Here is a 13242-nt window from a genome sequence, read left to right as displayed (position 1 = left end):
GATCATTGCTGCTGTTTTGTTTTGGGGTCCATCTTTCCTTCATCCCTTATCCCTTTCTAGGGTGTGGATCTGCAGGTCCCTCCACCCTGCTAGTCATGGAACTGGCTCAAACCAGCCCATAAACCACTGACACCTAGAAAAGCATCAGGAATTTAAAAAAGATAATGTAATTTCATTTGTCTGAACTATTGTGACTACTTTTTTTCTGTTATGTGACAATGTTCTTTTATGATGCAGAGTGTGGATCAACATATAATCTAAGGCGGGATTTGCTTCTGTTGCATACATGTACTAAGATCATCTTGCTTTATAGCTTATAGTATTACTTTACATAGTTTTAACACCTCTAATCATGTCCTTCCTTAGATGTAGAACTGTAATCCAGGTAGCCTTCAACATTTAGCTGTCTCCTTAAATTTTTCTAACATAACTGCTGGGGAGCTTTATAGAATTACATGTTACTCTCTAAAGGTTAATGAATATTCACTTCTCTCTCTCTCTCTTTTTTTTTTTTTTTTTTTCCTGTCTCATATTTACCAGTTTTAATTTCTGTCTTTCTCTTCATGTTCAATTTTTGAGACCAGTCATATTGTCTTTTTCTTCTCAGCTGAAAAACTTCAGTTATCAGTAAAACTAATTGTTTTGGTTTTGAGCTGTGAGCGGCGTGAATCCTAGAAGCAATGAAAGAACTTAGCATCCAAAGTTGAACGGAGGATGAATGAGTTAAACTGCATAACTGGTGATTACTACTACTGCAGATTTTTGGCTCTAGAAATAGTTAACCCATTCTTACTAATGTTATTACATAGTTATTCCTATGAGATCCTAATACTGTGTTTCTCCAAGATTCTGTGCAGTGTTCCATAGAAACTCTTCAGATGAAAAGCATTGCCTCACCACTTACTCTTTCTGTGTGTTTGCCACCACACACCATCCTACTGTAAGCATGTGATATAACTAAACATTTATTTTTTTTTTTTTTAATATAAAAATGTTACTTATTACAACAGGAGATTTATAAGCATTAGATCTAGCAGCTTGAAAGATTCAATAGCATTTCTTTCTTGGGTACAACTTCACTGCACTATCTAGAATAATTTTTTTTGAGGTATTAATGATGCAAGTGGGGTTAAATGTTCAGGTTTCTAATTTCACCACACTGATATTTCTGCTGACATAATATTAGACAATCTGTATATAATCTTATTTATCCTATTACTTCAGCTGCTTTTTAAGTAGAAGTGGAGATATATTAGTTTCTCTCTCTCTTCCTTTTCTTCTTTATGTGTGCATGTGTATGTATGTGCACTGATGAATGCTGATTTACTTAACATAAATCTTCCTTTTAATGATGTGTTGTCATTTTATGAAATGTTTCACCTATTGGAATCAATTATTTGATTCTGGAATTTAATCTGAATTTCCCAACCTTCTTATACAAAAGTGGTACCAGTTTACACACTTACCTGTATTAAGATCTTTCAAAGTCAGTGAAAATTAGGCTATTCTATCAGTGTGCACGGATATCCTGAAAATTCTGGTACTCTATACTGTCTAAATGTAGACCAGTAGATTTTCTATGGCCTATTGCAAGCTTTTATCACAGTAATGTCTCTGTATTTGAAGCTATTTATGGATTGATGGATTTCTAATTGAAAAGGGATAATTTTCTGTAGAGTTTGTGACACTAAATCTAGAATTTGAAGTGTATGTTTAGATGGTAGTGTAATGTATTATAATTGTGAAAGCACTACTTTTCAATAAAAGAGAGAACAGAAATAGATATAAAGAGCATCCAGAAACTAAAAATACGAGAACCAGAAGTAAGATAAGGTAAATAAATAAATCAGATAAAAGAAAATCAGGAGACAGCTCTTTTGCTTAAAGCGTCTTACACTGTCAGTGTGTTTAAAACCAATTTAAATGGATTATCTGAATCATCTACTGAGATGATTCTAATTTCTGGTATTGTCAGAGAGTACTGAGGACTCTTAACAATTTATTAGAAGCTCCTCCAAACAAAAAGGAGACGCTTCAATGGATTTTTGTTACTTGTGCTTCCTTGGAAATGGTGAAATAAAAATATAGAGTTCTGTAGTAATGCAGGAGTAAATAAATCCACACTACATTTATCAGGGACTGCCAAAGAAATTTTATTCATTGTCATAAGTCTCCATATGTAACTTTGGAAGCATAGGAAAAAAGTAGACTCAATTGAAATATGTAGGACCTTATATCTTGCTTTATGAGGAGCCTGTAATACAGTGTGATTCAGGCATGCTCTATGAGGAAGAATGTTACTATAAGATGACTTTAATAAATTTAAAAAAAAAAAAAAAAAAAAAAAGCACATACAGAATACATGGGAGAGAGCCGTGTGTATAATAGACAGTAGAACTTTAGTGGTAAGTCTAGACCATTCAGCAGAGAGATGGATGTACAGCAGAAGAGCAATCTGTCTGCAGATGGAAGGCAAAGAAATAAGCTCAGTCTGTAATCTATTTGGCAGGTATCCTTGAGCAGTGATTACTTTTAAAGGCTTCCAGTAAAAGTAGATAAATTAAGTACAGAAAAATGACTCAAAAATCAATGAGAAAGTTATCCAAGCCTGTGGACTTTCTTATAGCATTCGGTAATTTTTGCACTATTAACTTCTATATCAAAATCAGTTTCTGTGATGACCTTCATTAGGAGATTTTTCAAGGATTGAGTATGATAAAGGAAGCCTACTATTTTCGAAAAACAGTTGTGAAGTATCATCAATGAATAAAATTTATCCAGAAATTAATACTAAAACAGCAGATTATCAGTACATTTTTGCACCTAATGCCAGCCAGTTTCAAAAGCAGTTCAGTATCTTCATAGAGACTCAGGTGCCTTCAACCTTGAATAAAATGGGAAACTAATCACTTAATGGATGTACTTGGCAAAAATGATCCCTGGAATATGCTTGGGTAGCAAAATCTATTTTAAAATACTCTTATCGTGCATGTTCTCCTCGGACAACAGTGTATCATAGTTTTATGGGAAGAAGTTAAAGCTCTAAAGCAGATCATTGCTCCTAGAGAATTAGACCACTATCTGTACTCAACTGTATATTTCAGATGTTAATCTCAAAATTTACCTTTCTGTCTGGAGTATCAAAACTTCAGCATGCAGAACAAGTGACAATCTTAAAACATCATGAACTGAATCAAGTGTTTTCTAGATCTCTTTACTCCTATACTGAAACAACATCTTGGAAGTTATCACCTATGATCAAACTGACTAATCAATAACTGGCCTATCTGAAAATCAAAGTAAAATTGGATAAACTACATACATACATAAATTATGAGTATTATTACCGTTAACTGCTACTCCATGAGCGAAATTAATATTATGGATTTCAAAATGATAGTAATATATGGTAATAAACATGAGTACTATACAAGGGTGTATTGGATATTCAAAAGGAATTGCTCTTGTGGCAACATTGTGTCTCTTGGCAAATGATTGTATTGATGGTGGTGAGATGGTATTTGCTGAGATAAATGAAGAACGTTTCTACATCATCCCTTGGCAAAGCCTAGCATGTGCTTGCAGCCAACACCAACGCCTCTGTTACAGACCACTTTTCCTTTTACTTTGGAAATTAATTATTAAAGCATCCACCTGATACAACAGTAGAAAAGACATTGCAATTGAACTAAAAGCTCTTGACTGCTGAAGTGGTGAGGAATTTCACTAGCTGCATCATCAGTTGATTAAGCTCCACAACTGCAGCCACTTCAACTGTCATGTCTGATCTACCCAAAAGATGAAACTTTTAAGTGTTGTATTGCCTGGGGAATGGGAAGCAAGTACTTGCCCACATGCATGTGTGCGAAAGTTACCCTTCAGCCCTTTTAAATTACCAGAGCAATATTTATGTGGCTGAAAACAACACACAGCTCACCACCGGACAACTTTGCTTTTTCAACAGCCTAAGTATGTTTCTTTTCTGAGCCCAGACACCCCAGCAGGAATTACAATGGGGTCACTCTGACCAGAGGTGATATTGTTTAATGCATTCCTAATGCTGATTCTTTTCAAACCTGTAAGCTAGCAGAACCTTACCTTGTTCCTGATGCCAGATTAGTTTTTGAATCTCAGAAAAAGAGAGATGGTAAAAGCAACCCCTTCCTCAGAGTACTGTGATCATCACCAAACAAATTCCCTACAATGTGGGAAATATAATGCAGCACAGAGGAAGCAGTCCAGGAGGTTTCTAGAGTGCATGGAAGATAGCTTCCTTACATAGCTGGTATGAGAGCCTACCAGGAGTGGTACCCCAGCTAGACTTGTTCTTCATTAACAGTGAAGGACTGGTAGGAGACATGAAGGCTTGAGCTGTCTTGGGCAGAGAGACCAAGAAATTGTAGAATTCTCTGTTCTTGGAGATGTCAGAAGGGTGTCTAGCAAAACTGCTCTCTTGAACTTTCAAAGGGCAGACTTTGACCTGTTCAGAACGCTTGTTGCAGGGGTCCCTGGGGAGTCACTCCTTAAGGGTAAAGAGGTCCAGGAAGCCTGGATGCTCCTCAGGATGGAAATCTTAAAGGCACAAGAACAGGCTGTCCCTGAATGCTGTAAGGCGAGCTGTAGGGGAAGACTAGTGTGGATGAACCAGGAACTATTGTTAAGACTCTGGAAGAAAAAGAGAGTCTATGTCCTCTGATAGATGATAGAGTGGAGACAGTTAGAGAGCTCTTCCACCATCTGGACTGTCACAAGTCCATGGGATCAGATGGGCTTCATCCTTGGGTGGTAAGGGAATTAGTGGGGGTGATTGCCAAGCTGCTCTCCACCATCTATCAGCATTCCTGGTTATCTGGAGTGGTCCCAGAGGATTGGAGGCATCTACAAGGATCATAAGAAGGATCCAGGTAACTACAGGCCTGTCAGCCTGACCTTGGTACCAGGGAAAGTTATGGAGCAAATCATCTTGGGAATATGGGTGACCAGACTAGTAGATGAGAGACCTGGTCTTCAGCAAAGCTTTTGACACAGTCTCTCACAGAATTCTCCTGGCTGCCCATGGACTGGTCAGGTATACCCTCCTTTGGGTAAGGAACTGGCTAGAGGGCTGTGGTGAACAGGTGGTGGTTAACAGAGTTAAATCCAGCTGGCAATCCATTATAAACGGTGTCCACCAGGAGTCAGTACTGGGGCCCATCTTGTTTAATATCTTCACTGATGACCTAGGTGAGTGCATTGAGGGTACCCTGAGTAAGTTTGCATATCACACCAAGTTGGGAGGTCGTGTCCATCTGCCTGAGGATAGGAAGGCCCTTCAGAGGGATCTAGAGAAGCTGGATCATTGGGCTGAGGTGAATGGGATGAGGTTCAATAAGGCCAAGTGCTGGGTCCTGCACTTTGGCCACAATAACCCCATAAAGCACTGTAGGCTTGGGAATGAGTTACTGGATAAATGTGAAGAGGAAAGGGACTGGGGGTGTTGGTTAATGCTCTGCTGAACATGAGCCAGCAGTGTGCCTAGGTGGCCAAGAAGGCCAATGGCATTCTGTCCTGCATTAGAAATAGTGTGGCCAGAAGGAGCAGGGAGGTAATCGTCCCCCTGTACTCAACACTGGTGAGGCCACAACTTGAATACTGTGTTCAGTTTTGGGCCCCTCACTACAAGAAAGACATTGAGGCTCTGGAACATGTCCAGAGAAGAGCAACAAAACTGGTGAGGGGCCTGTAGCACAAGTCTTATGAGAAGCGGCTCAGGGAGCTGGGATTGTTTAGCCTGGAGAAGAGGATGCTCAGGGGAGACCTTATTGCACTCTACAACTTCCTGAGGGGAAGTTGTGGTGAGGAGTGATTTGGCCTCTTCTCCCAGATAACAAACAGGACCCGAGGAAATGACTGCAAGTTGTACCAGAAGATGTTAGGATTAGACATAAGGAAAAATTTTTTCTCTCACAGTGGTCAAGCACTGGAATGGCCTGCCCAGGATAGGTGGTGGAATCACCGTCCCTGTCAGTGTTCAAGAGGTGTCTGGATGAGAAGCTACAAGATATGGTTGAGTAGCTTGAGGTAGCAGTGGTTATGGGTGAACAGTTGGAACAGATGATCTTGTAGGTCCTTACAATCTTGTGATTCTATGATTCTATGAACAAACAGACAGTATCTCTATCATTTTTAAAATTTTACTTTGAAGTTCAGTACAACAGTGGGCTTTCTCTTTCTTTCAGTTCATATGTTAATTCATTTTCAAATTTCTTGGTGTCAGAGGGATTTGCTTCTTTTATGGAATTACTGATCAGTGCCTTGCTAAGCTATGTTTACCAGTAAGTTTTCCATAGCCCTTAGTTCCCCAAATCTCCTTGTAAAGCCCTCAGATTTGCAGATGTACTTAATCCTTCAGACATTTTAAGATAACTCTATTTAGTATCCACCTAGCAACTATTCTATTCTATTCTATTCTATTCTATTCTATTCTATTCTATTCTATTCTATTCTATTCTATTCTATTCTATTCTATTCCATTCCATTCCATTCCATTCCATTCCATTCCATTCCATTCCATTCCATTCCATTCATTTTCCCTATGTGTACTGGTGGCTAAGGTTCTGCCTTTGCAGTACGTGACATTGGTAGCCAATGATCAAGAAATGGATGGTCTCATCAGTTCAGTAGAGCAGTTGATCTCTATCAAGTATATGTGTAACTTGGTATATTTCAGTCTGAGTAATTACATTTGGATTCTACACAAGATTCTGTGTAAGGATAAAAATTTAAAAAAGAAAAAATAGTTTCTTTGTGCTGTATTCCTCACAGCCTTCAGCAGTGTTGCTTTGCAAATCATGCCACGAAATCACAGTAATACCATTTACTGAAGCACAGAACCTGTGTGTACACTCAAAGTTGCACTGCAGAAGCCTAGTTTTGTTATGAACCTTTCCAAACTTCTATACTAATATTTGACAAATAAATGAACACTAATATTGTTTATAAGGTCACTGGTGCTTTAGGAAAGATGTTTGAAACAGGAAATATGATATTGAAATGAATTAGGTTAGTCTATAACCTAGTCCTCCTACCTTCATGTCACACAGGAAAAATCTCAGCTGTGTTCCCTATGAACATAATCCCTATCCTTGTCATCTGAAAGCAAGAAATCAAAGTTCTCTAGAGGAATGAACTGAGAATTTTTTAAAGTCTCAAATGGATGGGAATACTTTTTGGTTTTGTTCCTATCCCACTAAAGTACAATTAATAAAACTGAGAAGTATTCAAATTAAATATAGTAAGCTTTAAGAAGTATTCCACTACTGACATTCTTTTAAAGATTCAACAGCATTTCAAGGACACCTAATTCCATTATGTGTTTGAATTGAATGCTAATTGTGTGTTAGTTTATAATTTAAGGATAATACCTTAAATGATTTTTCATATCAGCAACCAATTTGCATTCAGTGCATCAAATACTTTCAGAAAAAGGTCCAATTACCAGAAATGTTTTGAACTATTTGACTTTTCTTAAGGAATTAAATGATAATCAGTTAACTTTTAAGCTTTATTGAGCAATTTTTTAATTATTATTATTTTTCTCCCATTAATCTTTCTGTGCTCATAAGCAGTACATGGCTTCATGGAGAAAATGCTGTTTAAACTGATAGTAATTTTTAATTCTTATTTTGTAAGCCAAGATTTTACTCTCATGGATTAAGTACAAAAATCTCAATAATTGATTCAACTAATGGTCTTCTAAACTCTATACCACATGATTTTCTGTGGAAAACAGCAAAGCTTAAATATGGCATCTACCTTAACTTCCAAATAACCTGTGTCTGAATCTCAACATATAATTTGTTGAAAATCAATTAAGATTCCATTTTGGAAACTCCTTCTGCACAACTAGATTGAACCCATATATTTTTCCTTTCATGGGGAAAATTGTTTAAGGAAAATAAGATCTGACAATAAGATTGTGTGCCCCCGGTGGCGCAGTGGTATAAAGTGCTGCTTGCAGCACCAGAAGGCTCGGGTTCGAATCCCCCCTGTGGTGCAGGGGGTAGAAGTGCCGCTTCACTACACAGAGGGCTCGAAACCCAGGAGTTGGACTCGATGATCTCTAAGGTCCCTTCCAACTCGCACGATACTATGATACTATGATGATCCTGCTTAAATACCTGCCCATGTCTGAGCCACTGCTTAACTGCATGTTTGTCTTTAAGTTTTGAGAACTAAGATGTTGTGAAAAAGAAGACAGAGACAACAGTTCTGACATTCTTTCATTTTGTCTTTTTGTATGCATATCAGTTGTCAGAGAAAGAATTCAGATGTATCTATTTATCCCATTAAGTCTCCTTTCCTTGATTTTTTTTTTCCCCTACAAGATTGTCAATGTGTTATATGGCATAACTTCAGCATTTAACCACACAAAGGATATAGTGGTGTGAAATCTGATGATTGCATTTGCTTTCTTTTCAGATAAAAATAATTCTCATGCAGATAGGCCAATTTGTATCTCCATTCATTCAGTTTCTGTTATCTTCTCAGATTCAAGTAGCCAGTGTAACAACTCTATATAGAAGAGAATTCAACCATCTTCTCTTCAAAAGCAGTTCTACAGGAACATAAACATAAACATAATTTCTCTGGGAAAGAGTGAGTAAAAGTGAAATATAAATGGCCTTTTTATACTAGCTCTAAAGTTCTGAGATGTTCTTCTGGAAGATAGAATTGAGAGGTCATGACCACTCAGCTTAAGAAGTAGAGCCATTTCTAGATTTTGCAAAAGGTATGGATCCAGAACATAGGTATTCCTGAAGGAGAATGTGCGGAGATTCTATACAGATAGAGGGGAAAATAATAATAATAATAATAATAATAATAATAATAATAAAAACCTTAAATGGTGTTTTAAATTCAAATGCCGGAAGACTTAGCAAAGAAAACTGCATTCCAGTTACTTGCTTAGGTTTGGCTGGAATGCAACACTCTTAAAGTTTATGTAAAAAAGTTGTTTAGTAGTCAGGAAAGCCAATGCCTAAAATTCAGCTGGCTGTTTTGGAGAGGTGTTTGAGGGGCGAAATGGCCCTTTGGTGATATTCATAATAAAAACAAACAACATTTTGTCAGTGTTACTTTTTTTTTTTTTTTTTTTTTTTTTTTTTTTTTTTAAAGGGCGTACATTTTGTTTCCAAATGTTTCAAGGAAAACTGTTATTTAGTTTGAAATTTACCTGAAAATCCTGAAAATCTCAGGATAATTCTGCCATACATAATCTTTATTTCTAACAGCTGAATATAAAGAAACAAAATTGAAAATAATTTCTGTGACCTGAATTATTAGTATGATATTCAAGCCTCCTTACATTTAGCATTAATGTTGAAAGTACAATATATTATATCAAAACATCCCCCTTTCATAGAGACCACAGCTAAAAACCTACCCTATTATTTTTTGCAAGGTCTGTGTTAGGAAATGACTGTGTATCCTGAAATTCAACAGACAGGACATGTTTCCAGCTCTTTCCAAGTGTGAAAGACACAGATAACAAAAATCTCTGCACCTCACTAAACATAGACTTCTTATTGAAAGTGCAATTTTGATATTCTACCTATTTAAAAGTTTCCTTTCTGAAAGTGTTATTTATGTATAGTTCAAAATATGATTCCTTCATTTGTGTTTCTGCTTGAACACTATTCAGAGTTTCATAACTTTTGATTATGATTAAATAGAAATCTTCACCACTGAGCTGAGTATTCTGGTCAACAATATTTACACACAGTAGGTCCCCCGGTTTTCGGGGACTCTTTTTCTCTCTCTCTCTCTCTCTCTGTCTTGTTTGATTTAGTAGTTGCAATTATATTGTATCATAGTGTGTCATCTTGTATTCCAATATTATTTGTATTCCAATATTATTTGTATTTAGTAAAATAAGTTTTCTCCTTAGATTGCTGCCACTGTTTTTGTTCATTACCCTCCTTCCAGGGGCAGCAGCCTCTATCATAGGTAAATCTAGATAACCCGATTACATGTCTTCTTTGCACTTTAAAATCACTTCAGTGTATTTTTGCAATCTTATAGTAAATGAAAATGAGGTTCTAATCCTAAGACTTATGCCAGTTTGAGTGTTTTTTTTGTGTCTGACATACTGTAGTCCTGAGTAACTTTTCTAGGCAAATAAAAGTCCCCTACAAATATTGTCATAATTCGGGTGCTGTCTTAACTACAGTAATTTTATCAGCAGCAGCACTAAGAGAAAAAATGAAAACAAATTCAACATCAATCTCAGCAAAACAGAAAAGCAAGTAAAAAGAATATATCTGTACTTGCTTTTCAAGAAGGAATATCTAAGTTGTTGGGTGCTGCCAACATATGGTGGCATATTTCTCAAGATCTATTTTGCATAGAATAAACTGAAGCAGTTTTCTTTTTTTCAGCAATGTTACTTAATTTCTGCTTAGAGTATGGTACATTACTTTGTCAAGGCAAATAATCACTTTGCAGCTCCAGATATATTTCTAATATTGTTTTATGGGATTCTACTATTGGATATATGCCATCAAGACAGCCTGATGCAACTATATGTGTCTGTACATGTGTGTCTGTTTGTGCACTGAACAGTTACGTTTCTGAGTATATATCGAACTTTTAGTTCTATGAGTACTATAGAAATATAAAGTGGGCACTTCCCTCTACTCCCCTGAAAAGTGTTATATCATTAAATTAACACATTACTGTCCATGGCTTTTTGTTTAAAATTCAGCTCCTGTTCTTGGGATATGTTTTTTTGTTTTGTTTTGCTTTGTTTTCTGCAAGACTATTTCTTCAGACAAAGAAGTACAAGAGACTGTGGGTATTTTAGAATTACTTTTTCTGAGTCATTGATTTTGCTTCTTCTTGCATTCTTCTCTCTTTTGAGGTGAAAATGTTCTCACTAGCATTATGATTGAATGCTGTATTATTTTGCAGTAGGATACACAGATTTTAGGCAAGAGTCAGAGTAGCAAACACAACAACATTTAACATCACAGTGTTTTGAACCATGAAGAGGTCTACCTTGCTGTAGTGGAAAGTTTAGGCAGTTTTTTTGGAGAAGTCTGGTATGTAATGCAATTCACATAACATAACCATCCCCACAAATAATGCAGAAACATTCTGTAGTGAATTCTTCAAACAGTCATTTATCATTATATGCTGAAACAGATCAAGTAGCAGCAAGGGAAAGAAATAAAAGATAGTGGGTGACATTCTTTCCTTCTCTATTCCTTCTGCTGTAAATATTAGGCAAATGTAATGGCAGGATGTGATGCTATGGAAAAAAAAAATAACATACAGTAAGTGATAACTTAATGGAGCAGCTGCATAGGGGTTTCACAAGAGGACATGCAGTTTCTGTTTGTTTTGGTGCCAAGCAGTGTGAGAAATCTGGCTAAGAAATTTACTGTTGGGAAACAACTTTTTAGCAGTAACAGTAATTGTAATTACATTTCACATTCTCATGGGATTTACAAAAGCCAGAAAGTCCACAATAAACAATCCTTTTGAATATAAAGGAACTTTTAAGAAAAAAATGAAAACTCATAGCTAAGGGAATTCTTGAAGGTCTTACAGTGGACCTACAGATTACTGAAAGATACCTTCCAAGAAGTGTAAAATTAATGAACCAGAAAGATGGTTTAGCTAAGCAAGAAAGTAAGGAAGATTGTTAGAAATAAGAAACCAGCTGAAAAGCTGAAGTCAGCTTTTTCAGAAAGAAAATAAAAAAGATCAGGAACTCTGGTAAACAAAATTTAGAAAGATGGTTAATCTAAAAGAGTTTGAAAAACAATTAGCATAGGATATATATGGAAGAATTCACATCTATATGGATTTGAACATAATAGCTTTCAATCAAGAAACTTTTCAGAGCATCTGTTGAACAAATTGCTCATCAGCTTATTAAAGAGCACTAAGAGCGGGCAAGGCATTTACAGAGAAGATAAAATTATTCTTGAGGGTTACCCCATGAAAGAACCATAGCGATTCAAATGCTAGACCATGTGTTTGAGAATAACTTAGGAGAGGATATATCTGAAATTGAAGAGTCTGTGGAACAAGTTGGTAGCATGAACAGTCAAAAAGTCAGTGTGACTGGAATACTGCTTACTTTCTTCGGGCTATCTAAGAGCTCTCTATGAGCTCAGAAGAAGAGCATATAAATTAGTAATTTTGAAAGAGTTTATCAGTTTCCTTGATATCAAAATGCAGTATGATATGTGAGCACTGACTTTAAAAATAAAAGTTATAGAAAGATATAGGAAAGTCCAGACCTATAAGTCTGACATCTGAATTGAACCAGTTGAATAACTACTGTAATTATTGGTCATTTAGATTATCACAATATGTTTTAGAAAACTTGGTGTGTGGTTGTTTTTTTTTTTTTGTTTTTTTTTAAGTTTTTTGGTTTTTATGAAGTCCAGACTAACAAATCTCTGTACATTCTCTGAAAGAATTGTTATAAAAAGGATAGCTTATAAAGTTATTGTTATTTGTCCTACACTACAATTATAAGGAAATGGAAGACAATTTATCATAAACTTAAATATTTAAGTTTTAATATTTTTTGTTGCTGCAAACAATTAATGAGGCAAAATTTGTAATATTAAAGGATTGGCTTCTTATATTACTAAGAGCACACCCTTAGACAAATTAAAACTCTCAGGAAATTAAGATAAAACTCTTCATGTTTCCAAGCATAGGACAACTGAGAATAAATTTTCAATGTGGTTAGATTAAATTTCCAGTCATCTGCTGTTTAGCTGGTGCAATGATAAACACTGTCTTACCTATGCTGACAGCTACATTTTGATTAATCTCATATTAGGTTGCTCTCAATCCATTCTGCACCCAACTTGTATTCATGTCTGCACTGAACCTAGGTGCAGGACGTTGCACTTTGCCTTGCTGAACTTCATGAGGCTCATACAGACCCACTTCTCAAGACTGTTAGGCTTCTTCTGAATGGCTCCCCCCAGCTTGTCAATGATGCCACTCAGCTTGGTTCAGTCAGCAAACTTCCCGAGGGTTCTTGTTGCTGAGAAAAATGTTAAATTTGTGCCAGTCCCAATACTAAACCTTGAGGAGCGCCGCTTCCTGTTGATCTCCACCTAGACAATGGGCTGTTGACCACAAGTCTGTGAGTGCAACCATCCAGCCAATTCCTTATCTAATCAGTGGTCCATCTATCACATCCATGTCTGTCCAGTTTAGGGACAGAGATGT

This window comes from Excalfactoria chinensis, chromosome 2, assembly GCF_039878825.1.
Source record: "Excalfactoria chinensis isolate bCotChi1 chromosome 2, bCotChi1.hap2, whole genome shotgun sequence".
Classification (NCBI taxonomy): domain Eukaryota; kingdom Metazoa; phylum Chordata; class Aves; order Galliformes; family Phasianidae; genus Excalfactoria; species Excalfactoria chinensis.
Note: the sequence above shows the minus strand (reverse complement) of the source record.